The following is a 13408-nucleotide window of genomic DNA, read 5'->3' as shown; positions in this document are numbered from 1 at the left end:
AGCTCTGCTCAACTGAGTATAAAAAATTGATAAACAATGTGTGCAAAAACTTACTCAAAATCTACTTTACTGCTTATCTGCTTTTAATGGAATTGTGCCCAACTGTCGACATGTAAGTCGAGATGTCATTTGTCAAATGCGATGGTAAAAAGAAAAACCTAAGAGTTGAAAATGGAAGTCAAGTAGAAAGAAAATACTCAAGAAAAAACGAGCAAAAATGGGTAAAAAAAGGAAAGCAAAGAAATAACTGTTAACTATATTGAATTATCGGACTTGAGAGTAGCTGAGACTAGACATTTGCTCAAGTAAAATTCAAGATTGCAGCCACTATGCTTTTTAACATTCTTCTTTCTTTCCTTTAGCAGTCCAGTTCAGGTGTGCAGGTTACAATGTGCAAAAATCGAATTGTTTGCTGTTTTTCCTTTTTATAAACTTTTTCTACATGTGCCAGAACTTTCAAAACAATGGCAGTTATTTTGTTGAACACCTTCGATATAAATTCTTCGAACATTTTTTATAACAATTTCTTTGGTCATAGGAATTGACGGTCGTATGCTGAAGCTGTGTATTAGAAGAAGGACAAACACAATTGTATGAAAGCTTTTAACAAAACCAAAAACGAAAAGAAAAAAATTGATGTGTTTGAGTATAAATAAATGGGCAAGTGAAAGTGCAAATTGATGATAGTCAGTAGATAAAAGTTGATGCGAATAGTAAGTAGGATTAGATAAAAATGAAAACCTTGTAATATGCTCGAAAAATCACATCAATTTAAAGAGGAATTGACAAATTTTGCATAAGACTTTGATTGAATTAGTGGTAGTATTTTTTTTTTTATATTAAAAGGATCAACTCAAATCACGAGAGATAAAAAGTGTTGAAAGATACAAATTTGGTTGGTTGCATGATGATGATGCAAAATGGCAATGTGAGAGAATGTATATAGCTTAAGTTAAGTAAGAAAATTGATATTAATTGGGAAAGGTGTACAATAAATTTCATCTGCTTGAAGTATATGTTTTATTTAGTGCAAACTTTTATAAGGTTTTCGCATAAGGTTTGATACGTTAATGGCTAGAACCCCTACAGCAAATCGTACTAGTTTCAAAAAAAGAGCAGTACTATCGCATAAAAAGACTTACTTGATCTAAATTTGTGCAGACGCAGTGCTTTAAGCTGACACTTTGATTATTGTGATGTCCTACGAATTGGCAAGCACAGATCTTTTTGCGCACGTTTTTGAACTCCGACTTGATTTGAAAAGTTCAACGTTGCTGAATCCGAGCCTACTTACTAATGGTGCTCACATTTTGCAGCCTCTAGCTTGGCTCGATGCGTTTTCTACTTCCTCCTGTATGTGTAACTCTTGCTTTCTTTCAATCCCGTCCCTTCTGATTGGGACGTATACGGTAAAAGCTGCGAGGAATGTGCCAATTTCAGCTAGCTCATTCGCTTTCAATTCCTACATATTCAGGAACCCAATGTAGATATATGCTTTGCCGTATCACAATTTTATTTTACAGGAATTGCTTGCACTCAAAACAATTTTAGATATTGTGCAATACGAGATTATTGTCCTTATTGCTGCTTTAGATGTTTTCCTCCAATGGTTCTACCACTTTGATTACGGATACTAATTTCTCCTATAAAACAACAGTGTTCTGTTCGTTTTTGGTTTAACACAGTATTCCGCTAGTTTGGTGCCATCGGTGTTCACGTGTATCCCCAGCGGGTTAGGGGGCTTTGAATATCCCGCGGTGGGTATGCTTGTCGTAAGAGGCGACTAAAATACCAAGTTGATTTAAGGGGTTGTGTAGCGCAATCTTTTCAATGTGTCACCAGCGCAAAAATATAGCTTCTCCAACACAATTCTCAACCTCACCTACCCGCGGCGAATCCTGTTTCTTTGACAGCCGAGGCTCTGGCGACCCCAAGTTCCTGATGGATCTAGGTGATGGGAGAGTGGGATGACCTAGAAGGTTGCACGTGGTCATACCAAATCGTCCCCGAGATGGTGGGGCTAGTACGTTTATGGAGCTTGTTACAGAAACGTACCGGATCTGCATCCGGCAAAGAACCACCAACATCGATAACACTCCCCAAGGCCTTCGGGAAGTGTCGTTACTGCTACAACAACGACAACAACGAGTATCACCTCTTCTATATGAGCGCTCTTGCACCAACATTTCCTCTCTATTTTGGCTGCACGGGCCCAAGAGCAAGTACAGAATAACCTTGTCTATTTGTTCAATAACTGATGATGGTATTAAGCTGCCTCGAGACATTGGGCGTAATTACAGTTGTTAAACCTATGATCTTCTCCACCAGTTTTACCGATGTTATGTGCAGAATAGAGTTTACGTTATCCTTAGCTTTAAAAGCCTGCATACCCTCTCTCTTTTTTTGAAATTATGTTATAAAATATTCATATTCCCTTTAATTATGCTGAAAGACTAGGATAGAGTAAAGAATCTGCTTCGCGGTCTGAAATTTTTGTGTCCCCTTAACAGTATATGCTTGATTATTTTTTTTCTAAAACTACTTTTCTTTATGTGTATGATGACTACTGTCAGTGACCTGTCACTAAGAGTATCATAAGCCTCAAGTATTTTCCTTTAGAAAATTGCTACCTAATGTGTACATTGAGTGCTGTTGCTTACTTAGCCAACTAAGCGGCTTTTGAAATAACTTACACCCTTCGTGAATATCGTAATTTCTCGAAAAGAAAATCTAGGAGCTTGAAACACTTTTAATAGTTTAGGAAGTTAACTAATAGAGCTCATAGTCCCATTGAGCTGTGTTTTTGCCAATACATCTGTATTTGCACATGCGTCTTCTACGTGACTCTATGAGTTCTGGAGTTCTGGGTGAAATTTTGCGCGTGAAACGATTTATGATTGTTGCTCAGTGGACTTTTCCTCCTGCAAGATAAATAAGTACTACCCAGAACTAAGAACACCTTCCAAATTCTCGTGCGAAATATGCACAATGAGCTACTTTATTGGGGAGGATGTGATACACCTCCGAATTGGCGACAGAGTCTCTTTATTCATTATTTCCACATAATTAACTTGTTTACACTATAAGTTCCATTAAGCTTCTACATCATTTTTAACTTCCTACAGCGTATAAACCACAGCATTCGTCATTCTCTAATAATCCTGGCATGTTATGTCAATTCCTTCTTGTTCTGCTTTTGTTATTATTATGTATTCTCACTATCGTAACTTTCTTCGCCCACTGTTTCGGTGCTAGTCCTTACATTTATGATATTTTCATCGAGTGGTCAGCAATTTTTCTATTAAATCATGAATCTGTCAGAGAAGTCCTTATCGTGCTTAAAGAACTACGTTCTCCGCCCTACCTACTTCAGCAAAAGCCCGCTTGGATGTATGAGACGTCGGTGCCATCATCGCATCTGCTTCTGCTTTTCATATTACAGAAGGTCATGTATCGAAAATTTGTCCGTATATCAGCACAGATATGCCAGTTTAAGCAAGATAACACAATTAAGTCTAAAAGAGCACTAAGGCTCCAGTTTCAGATTATTGATTTCGAGAATTTAGAGAGTTTTAGATCATAGCGAAGGAGCACCCAACTACTTATAACTTTATTGCTATTGTCTAGAGGCTATGGCAAACTTTAAAGTATCTACAGAGACCAGCTCAAAAAGCACATAAAGTATGGCATATCTTCTCTAATCAACAGCGCTTAACACTAAACTGTGTACTGTTCCATATTGCAACTACGTTATGCAATGGCACCTACGATCGGAATCTTATGCATGAAATTTTGAGGTATCCATTGTAAACAGAACTCCTTGAGAAACAGGATCTTGGTATCTATGAGACGAACTTCGAAACCTCATTACAAATGGAATCCTTCTACACTATTTTTAAGGCAGAAATCCATGTAATTTTTGCGGTAGAGAATGTCTACGAAAGGCTTAACCCAGAATAATATTCTCATTATGTGTAACCACCAGGTAGCCTTCCTTGCCTTGCAGACTTGCTCAACTACTTTTAAGCTGAGGGATGAATGCATTATAGTTCAAAAACAAGGTTTTGTTTTTCAAATGAATTCCGGTTGTCAAGAGCATGAAAGAAAACAACAGGCAGACTACCTAAATAGGTTTAGGGTGCTATAGCAATATTCTATCCGTAGCCCTCCATAGCCATTCTACGGGCTCATAAAGGCAAACACTAGAGAAAGCATAAGTAACTGAGAAACAAAGCAGTTCAGACAACGTTTGCTTGAACTTCGAGAGGTTAAATCCATCTAAAGGATGAATGTGTCGCTTTTATGAGCTGGGGGACGAAACGTCGGTTCACATTTTTTGAGAATGCGGGGCTCTGGCAAGGCAGAGACTGTCCCATCTAAGTGGCGTCACTCGTAATCACTTTGTGTTATGAAGTAAAAATAATGAAGAGGTGCTTGAATATATTAAGGGCCTCCACATACACTAGTTAGCTGAAAGTACAAGCACAAGAGATCTAAATTAAGGTGACAAAGTATCGCGGCATTGTAGTAATAATAAAAGTGCACCCATATTGTGCTACGAACATGCGACTAAAGCCGATTAAGTGCGGGAATCGTTGTACTAACAGTAACCGTTGGATCAAAGCAAATGGTCCACGTTTCATTTTGACTTTGAAGAGCTTGAAGAAATTCAACTTTCCTTGAGAAGAAATTGATTAATGGCATATTATTTGTAAGGCCGCCAGTGATTTGTTAATTTCAGAAAAGTGCTAAGCCAAGAATACATAATGATTTCGTACACCCTACTAAATTTTTTAACCTAATTAAATTTTGGCTTCTATGCAGCTAAAATCTTTTGATTAAGTTATGAAATTTTTAGTATTAACTGTGTGTGGCAAAATAAAATTTTAAAAATAAAGCAAAGAATGATAAATTAGAGGACTGAGGGATCTAAGATAAAAGAAGGAGAGAGGTAGAGGGCGTAAAAGAAGGATAGGGAGAGATAAGGAAATTATAAAGGGTAAAAATGAGAAAAATTGGGAGATACATTTTGAAGAAGATCAATAAAATCCTATATACTAATTGCTTGACTTTGAGTAACGGGAAGGAATGCGTTGAAAGACACCTTATTTAGATTAGTATCTACCCAACCCGAGCAGCGCCGAGTAATCTGCAAGTATCCAATATACCCAACCGAACTCGACAGTTTCAAAGGCAGTTTTAACACCTACGAGGAGTTATGTGGTCCCTAATTATGCCAGCGGTTGCCTCGTAAGCCTAAAAGATTCTTATATGAATTGTGTCCAAGAGCTTTTGTATCGACCAAAGATTTATATCGACATTCAAAAAACAAAAAGCTCTGATATCTATATATATTATACATAGTATAAATTTTATCACATTCTTCTGAAAAAAATATTCTAATTTAAGTAAAATCTGTATTTAAAATAATAATAAATTATAATTTTAAGGATTATTTAGCTCCAACAAATCGTTCGTGTTTATCGATTTTCTGTCTATAGAGCGCTCATCGCTCTGTAGTCCTAATTACCAAAGTTTAGTGGCTTTACAATAAGAAAAAAAATCCTAGAATGAGTAGCAAATTTATTTTGAAGGCTTTCTGTAAACCGCCTCCTCCTTTAGTGTCTGGCACATTTTCAAATAAGCAATTAGCACGTAGCTAAGTGAAGCATTTGTTGTTTTATGCAGACATAGTTCTTGGTATTTTTTTAGGTGTTAAATGCGCTTGAAGCGATTTTGTATGTGATTAGTGGATTTAAAACTGAAAAACTTACTAATTAAAGCTTAAACAGTAGTTAATAAAAGATCTGATACGATTGTTGTGCTTAGCATACCAAAAGCGCTAGGAAAAAGGATGCAGTTTAAGCCTCAGATGATGCGATGGTAGCGTGCCGCTGTGGTGTAACGGTAGCGTGCTCGGCGATCCATACCGAAGGTCCTGGGTTCACGCCCGGTCAAAGCAACATCAAAACTTTAGAAACAAGTTTTTTCAGTTAGAAGAAAATGTTTTCAAGCGGGGTCGCCCCTCGGCAGTATTTGGCAAGCACTCCGAGTATATTTCTACCATGAAAAGCTTTTAATAAAAACTCACCTGCCTTTCAGATGCCGTTCGGAGACGGCATAAAAGAAGTAGGTCCTGTCCCCTCAATTTGTAAGAATAATTCAAAGGAGCACGACGTAAATTGGAAGAGACGCTCGGCCTAAAATCTCTTCGGAGGTTATCGCGCCTTACATTTATTTATTTATACTAGAAGAAAATGATATTCAGCGTTATATACTTTTTTTTTTTAATTCACGTCAGCTGCAGCTTGAATCCAATACTAATTTCAACATTAGTTTAATTGCCACAGTTACTGCCGCCGTGATATGGTGGAAGCGTGCTCCACCTACCACACCGATGATCCAGGGTCCACGCCTCGGGTAAACAAACATCAAAACTTTAGAAACAAGTTTTTTCAATTAGAAGAAAGTTTTTCTAAGCCGCTCGGCAGTGATTTGGTAAGCACGCCAAGTGTATTTCTGCCGTGAAAAGCTTCTCAGTAAAAACTCATCTGCCTTGCAGTTGCCGTATGGAGTCGGCATAAAACAAGTAGGTACCGTCTCGCCAATTTGTAGGAAAAACTAAAAGTAGTCGACGGAAATTGGAAGAGAAGCTCGGCTTAAAATCTCTACGGAGGATATATCGCCTTACATCTATTTATTTTTTTTAATTTTTACTGCGCCTAAAAGTAGGCACGATTTAGCTTAATATATTCAGGCTGTGTGCGAATACGCCTTAATTGCTAACTAAATAAAAATGTATAAAACCTTAGTCAGTGGAAAATGCCGGTAGGGCAGTGAAAAAAAATGTATAAATTTTTTTGGAGCATAATTTTCAACCTAAATTTAAATGTCAAATATCAAAAACAGTCAAATTTCTGATTTTCTATTTCATTTTTATACCTTTCATGAAAATGTAATGCTATATTAAGTTTGAAAAAATCTTTAAATTGTAGATGCTTAAGGTATACCGAATTGATTAGGATGATAAAGTGGTTTGGTCTTGCTATGTTCGTATGTCTGTCCGTCAGCTTTTAATATATATTGATGAGACTTTGTCAGCGGGTATATTTTTGTGTATATCCTATATATATGTAGCATATATCCCGTGCAACCGATTATTCGTATAAGTATCTTCAAAAGAATCTGACCACAAATTAGATTTCTTGGAATGTTTCGGTCACTGATCCACTTCCCGTAAAGAAGAGTTTCTCAAATAATGTGCTGCTGAAGGAAGTACCCCTATACCAAATTTCAAGCAAAACGCATTATACATATTTTTTGATTTGGAATAAGTCCGCGCCTGGTCCCGGAGTGAAAGGTTTCTGATATATTATCTTGGTCAAAGATGTACCCCTATGCCGAATTTTGAGTGAATCGTACCAAAAATTATATTTTTCGGTACAGGTCGGTCCTGATCCCTTTCCGAACTAAATTGAAAATCTAAAGCATCCTTAAATCCCCTCGAACACTCATACAAAATTTCATTAAAATCAGTCCACTCGTTTAGGTGAAGTTTAGCAACAAACACACGTACAGAATAATTATATGTATATTAAGATGTGTTTTCAACTAATCTTTTTTTACAAGTGGGAAATCAGGCTCTTCACTTCAATTAGATTTTTCTCGTTTGCCATTTTATTTATGCAGATAGGAAAGTTCCATTGGTTGTAGTTTCGTGAGCACAGTCAGACCCCTCGGATAGCAGCAGTTATGCAAAAAAAAAAAAAAAAAAAAATACCTGCCATAAACAGCCATACAACCAAGTATACACTCTATACTCTATATTTTACGCGTCAATCTGTAATAAGCCGCTGGCATAACAATTACCTTGAAAGTGTGTAATCTAATCAATGTCAATCTAAAATGGTCGCCTGTCAAGCCTCCATTTGCAAAAGAAATACGCTGTAAGCCAATCAAATTTTAATCAAGCAATAAGATGAAACTCATGTCGGTTTTCAATTATGCATAAAGATGAAATAAGAAATGTGAATGAGCTGAAAAGAATTCGTTAACAAACCTTTATTTGGTTGCCTCTTAGAGCTTGAATATGTTGATCTAAAACCAATAACACCCAAAGACCCTTCCGGGAAAAACGTGTCACATACACTCAAGCTAAATTTGCAATATATAATAGCAATTCACTCAATTCAGTGTGCTACAGTAAACCTGAGTGCTTTGTGTCTATATATTTCGAAACAAGATGATTTGGAAAACTCTTTCACAAACCCTGAAACCTTGTATTACAAAATCAGTATGCTCGGTATAAAATTACAATTATATACAGCTCAACACCTTTGGAAAAAAGTTGTACAATAACAAGACGTGCATATACAAATTCAACTCCTGGCAGAAAAGGTTTTGCTATACATCGTGGTGTCGTTTTTTTCTTATTTCACTTTATTTGTAAACTATCAGGGTACCCGGCATTGCTCGGGTTGGGCAGATACTAATCTAAATAAAAAAACGTATTTTAACGCATTCCTTCCCGTCACTTAAAGTCAAGCATATATGTGAGCCGGTCCACTTTGTTTTGGTTTCGATAGTTTTTGAGACGCTCTTTCACATGGTGGAAACTAGAAAATCCTAACTTGCTTAGAGGTGTACTAAAAATGTTGAGAAAGAAAAGCACAAATGAAAGACGATGAAACCTTTTGTTCCTTCGATGCCACTTTGGTGGCTGGTAAAGCATCCTCAGATTTTTTTGATAGCATTTCTTTCGATGGCAATGGAGCCAAAATATCGGTCAGAAACTGCTTTGTGCTTTGCCTTGGGGCATGACTGTTCATAATCCAAAGGAAAAACTACTATGAAACTGAAGAAACGCATTGTTTATCTTTAACAGCTGTTTCTCGCAATTTCTTTTTTTAGTCTTAAGCCACCTTTTCATAGACCTGGTCACATATACTGAGTGCTTGATTTTATTGAACTTCCTCAAAATGTATCTGCCAATTTTTCTCATTCTTACCCTTTATAATTTTCTTATCTCTCCCTCTTCTTTTTTTACACCCTCTACCTCTCTCCTTCTTTATTCCTCGATCCCTCTAAATTATCATTCTTTGCTGTGCAAATTTTATTTTTCACACACAATTTTACTCAAAATCTCATAACTTAATCAAAATATTTTACCTACACAATTTTTGTCGTATCATCTCATATAGACAACTATTTTTACAATGGAATGCTTAAATTTAATAAATACTTGTAAATCACTCATTGCAATCGCTTTAACTTTTTGTGAATTTAATGCTGCTATGACCAAACAAATGTTCTGCACTTAAGTACGTACATGGCGTATGAGTAACTTTTGATGACATACAAAATTTGTCGCACCAATCAGTGGCGCACGTGAAATTGAAAAAAAAATTAATTTAAATTCTTACTTCTGAAATATCAAAAACCTTCGTCTTGATGGAAGGAACGAGCCAAAATTTTGTGATGATTGAACTGTGGGGAATACGTTTACATAGGGAACACACACACACAAAATTTGATTTTGATATATATAGATTTTTTTTTATTTTAACTCTGAAAGATTGATTAAAAGCTGAGCTTATTAGCTCTTCTTTGAAACGATTCTTGAACGCAAATAATCTAACCGAACTCACGTATGGTCCTGAAAGTATTTTCAACAATACTTTACTTTTCGCCTTGTGCTTTTGTTTATTTCACAGTATTTATCAAATGCGAGAGAAATTTCCTAATCTCCGTTCATCAGAGAATGATTAAGGTTGCTATTTTGCATGCGGTCCAAGCAAGCCGCTTGTGTCACCAGCATATAGGAATCTTTTAAGTACCCGTCATAACTATGTTTTGCAATAAACCAAACACTTTGTTTTATTAAAAACCTCTCCTTACCACAAGAAGAGGGAGGTACCGATAGCAATGCGTAACGTTTATAATTATTTTTTGTATAGTATTTCACAAATAAGTGATGCTAATTAAAGCGTGTTAAAAAAGAAACAAATTATTTGAAATTGTGATAATCTCTAACTATATTCTTAACTGCAAATGTTTGATGGCGTACAAGTTCTCGAAATACATCTACTATGGCCGTGTCCCTTAACCAATGGGTGAAGCTAAGATATATAACTATCACTTTCTATTATACTAACTGTAGTGGCCAAGTGGAAATGTGCAGTTTTGGAGTAGGATCAGTGGATAGGTGGAAGCTCTTTCACAACGACTCGTATAAAAACACGATTTTATATTATTCACCCGCAATCAAGGGCAAAGATGAAGTGTATTATATATGAGAACTACTGAGCCCTGACAAGAAAAATGTACTTGGGTTGTCAAGCTTCAGAGAGGCATAAAAGTTGTGTTGGGCCCAACGACGGAAAGTGCAGTCGTTAAACAAAACCTGTGCAGGTGCAATGGGCTGGTTGACTCCGGTACTGTCTGAAATATATTATCATAATGTCGACTACCCAATCCACACAAAAGGTTAACGTGGAATACTGTTGCCAGTATCCTTGAATCAGTTTTCTTGGTATCGCATGTAATTTTTTCTAAGATATATTGTGCGAAAGCAGCTTTTCCTTATAAATTTTTTGCTCGCCTTCGATAGCTATAAAAACAGATCTCTGCACACATGCAAATATATCTGATATGTGGGAATACTACGGGTGTGGCACTTAGTGCCCGCCTTGACTGAAACTTTAACCAAGAAATTCCTTTTCAACTATTTAGTGATTGTAGATGTTTTAATATTTTATGACTTGAAGGCTATTATTCATTTGCTGTGAAGCCATGTGAGTGAATGACCTTACTTTACAATTCCAGACGAACTATAAAAATCTTTTCAAAATTGACTGCACCAAACTTATTTTCAACGAGAAGCTAAGTTCCAATTTGTACCTTAACGCAACTTGTATATATAACAAAGAAAAAATAAACCTCAGGAGTGGGAAAATTTACACTGAAAGCCCATATTATTTGTGAAAAAATTCTAACTTTGCTAAACCAAAGTAACTTAGTACAATAGAATTCCTTAAGGATTAGTACATCGGGCATTCCATCATCACAGTTGGGACACTTTTGTACACGAAAATGTATCTTAGCCCAAGAATTTTGATGCAATCTACCAACGATCCCGTCCCGTCCCAATATGTACATCCCGTTGGGTTTATATATGTATTTAAGAATTTGCTTTACATTTTTATATTTAGGGATATTTTTTGTCTGGGATTTCTGCGACGTCCTCGAAGACAGGTTTTCAAAGGTACTTCCTTCGTTATATTTTTTTTTAATGCAATATATAAATTTTTTAATTTGATGCTTTCATCGTAAAATTGATGTACCCTTTTACATATATGTGTAGCAATAATAAGTTACTAGCTGAACTCACACAAAAATGTTGATACCTACACAAAATCAGCTGGTTCATATAACCGTACTTTCAAATACCCCACATCATGCATTCACTCCTTTTCCGAATGTAATTTCGCTAAATGGTCACCGAATGTTTGCTGTCATATATGCAAGCACAAAACTACAAACTTTCGCTGTGCATCATGTTATACCAACAAATTAGTACACACTTTTCGGCGCAGCCAGCTGCTATCATATGTGTACTTTTCGGTGGAGGTGCTTATATATGAAATACAATTTTTTTTTTTTTTCATTCGCACCTCTTCAAAAGCACAATTTTTTATGTATTGTGTCTTAGCAGAGTAATCTGAACTTTTGACCCTGTTCAATGCGCCTTAACCATTTCTTATCCTAAACAAATATTAAAATTTGGAGTCATCATATATAAATCTTAACTTAAGTCCCTGTGCGCTACTCTCCAAGCCTTTCCAATCATAACCGTACATTTTATGTGATAAATTTGCTCAAGATGTTACCGTTTGAAGTGTTGCGACTAAACACATTTTACTAATTTAAATAACGAGCCGGACCCGTGCGCATATTGCGCAACAATTATAAAAGTCTCATCAAATATCAACAGAAACCAGCTGTTCTATCAATAAAACATCTACAAACTTACATGCGCTGGCGCTGCGATCTGGCGAATATTAGCAACTGCCAGTAATTCACAATAGTGCCATAGTACAAATAGATTTCTTTGTGTGCTCACAATCGCTTATTATTAACAAATTATTTTAATAAAAAGCTAAACAAAATCCCTACGAATAATAATGCCCAAAGCTCGCTAATAGCACGAGTCCCCATATTTACAACCAAAATTTTATTTATAGATTTGGATTCCAAATACGAGCGAAAAAGGGACCTGTACATAAAAACGGCAATTAGAAATAATATATAAGATAATTTTCCACCCTTATGTACAAATCTAAAAGTATTATTAATATCTGTCCTTCAAATGTCTATACATACTTACTTTTCAAAGCACTCAATAATTCTTTTGTGGTCAATTTCTGCTGCATATATTCTTTATGCCTTTTTAAGCACTTTGCTACAGTCTAGTTGCATACTTTATGGCGTTGCATTCGTTTTTGATTGCTTATACCAGCCATAAAATCAAATTTAAATGCAACAAATATTTTAGTTATATTTTTCCTTTTTTTATTTCGTTTAACACATAATTTAATGAACTTGCGCTTAAGCACCTAAAAGTAGGCTACAACAACTTTTTTTAATTGCCTTTTTTCTTAACAATATTAAGAATCGCTTTTGTTAATAACTCATATTTATTTCGTTAATACAAAACTAGTTTAAACAAACAATTTTTTAACAAAAAACTTGTTACATATTTTTTTGCCTAAGCACCATATTAAGTTTTCCATATCGTTTTTCACTGTTCAGTTTTTTTTTTCGTTTTTTTTTTTCACTTGCTCATTTGTCTTCGCACTAGCACTCGTAATTTGCTTTCACATTAGCGTATTTTTTCTTGCTTTACCACCGCCGTACTTCCGTTTACTGCTTCGTCTTCACATGCAACGAATTTTTACGTTTACGCGCGCATTTATTTCTCACACAAAACCGTACGCGTCAATTTTATATGAAGGACTGACTCGTGCATCCTTTGCAACCCGTTAGTTTTATGTGTCGTAAATATGTTGGTTGCGCTGCTTACCGCATTCAATAGCCTTGCGAATTCGCTGTGGAAATATCCCTATTTTATTTTATTCGCCGCGCATGCGCATTATCAGCTTTTGCTGTTCGTCGTTTCGGTTTTGTCAATTTTTCTTGTAGAGTGGATTATTGTGTGTAGACTTTTTTGGTTAATAGTCCTTGCTGCATATACCGGCTTAATATCCTGTAAATATTTTTTTAAGAAAAAAAAACATACTTTTTTGACAAATGCATTTTTTCAGTCTTGTTGCTGATGTTCGCTGGAAAGCATCAAAGGCGGTAAATCGCGGATGTTTTTGGTTTTTAAAAATTTGTATTTTTGTTGTTG

General features: G+C 35.8%; 1 protein-coding gene across 1 annotated transcript in view; it reads right to left on the bottom strand.

The window, feature by feature from the left end:
• The window catches only part of cmpy (crimpy), a 151625-nt gene extending 138625 nt beyond the window's left edge, over positions 1-13000 (bottom strand). Inside the window, exon 1 of the mRNA XM_067791520.1 lies at positions 12386-13000. The gene's annotated coding sequence lies outside the window, so the exon portion shown is untranslated. The remainder of the gene's footprint in view (positions 1-12385) is intronic.
• Positions 13001-13408: the final 408 nt, after the last annotated feature.

Source organism: Eurosta solidaginis, chromosome 5, assembly GCF_040869045.1.
Source record: "Eurosta solidaginis isolate ZX-2024a chromosome 5, ASM4086904v1, whole genome shotgun sequence".
In the NCBI taxonomy this organism is placed as follows: domain Eukaryota; kingdom Metazoa; phylum Arthropoda; class Insecta; order Diptera; family Tephritidae; genus Eurosta; species Eurosta solidaginis.
The sequence above is the reverse complement of the archived record's forward strand: the minus strand, read 5'-3'. Positions and strand labels throughout refer to the sequence as shown.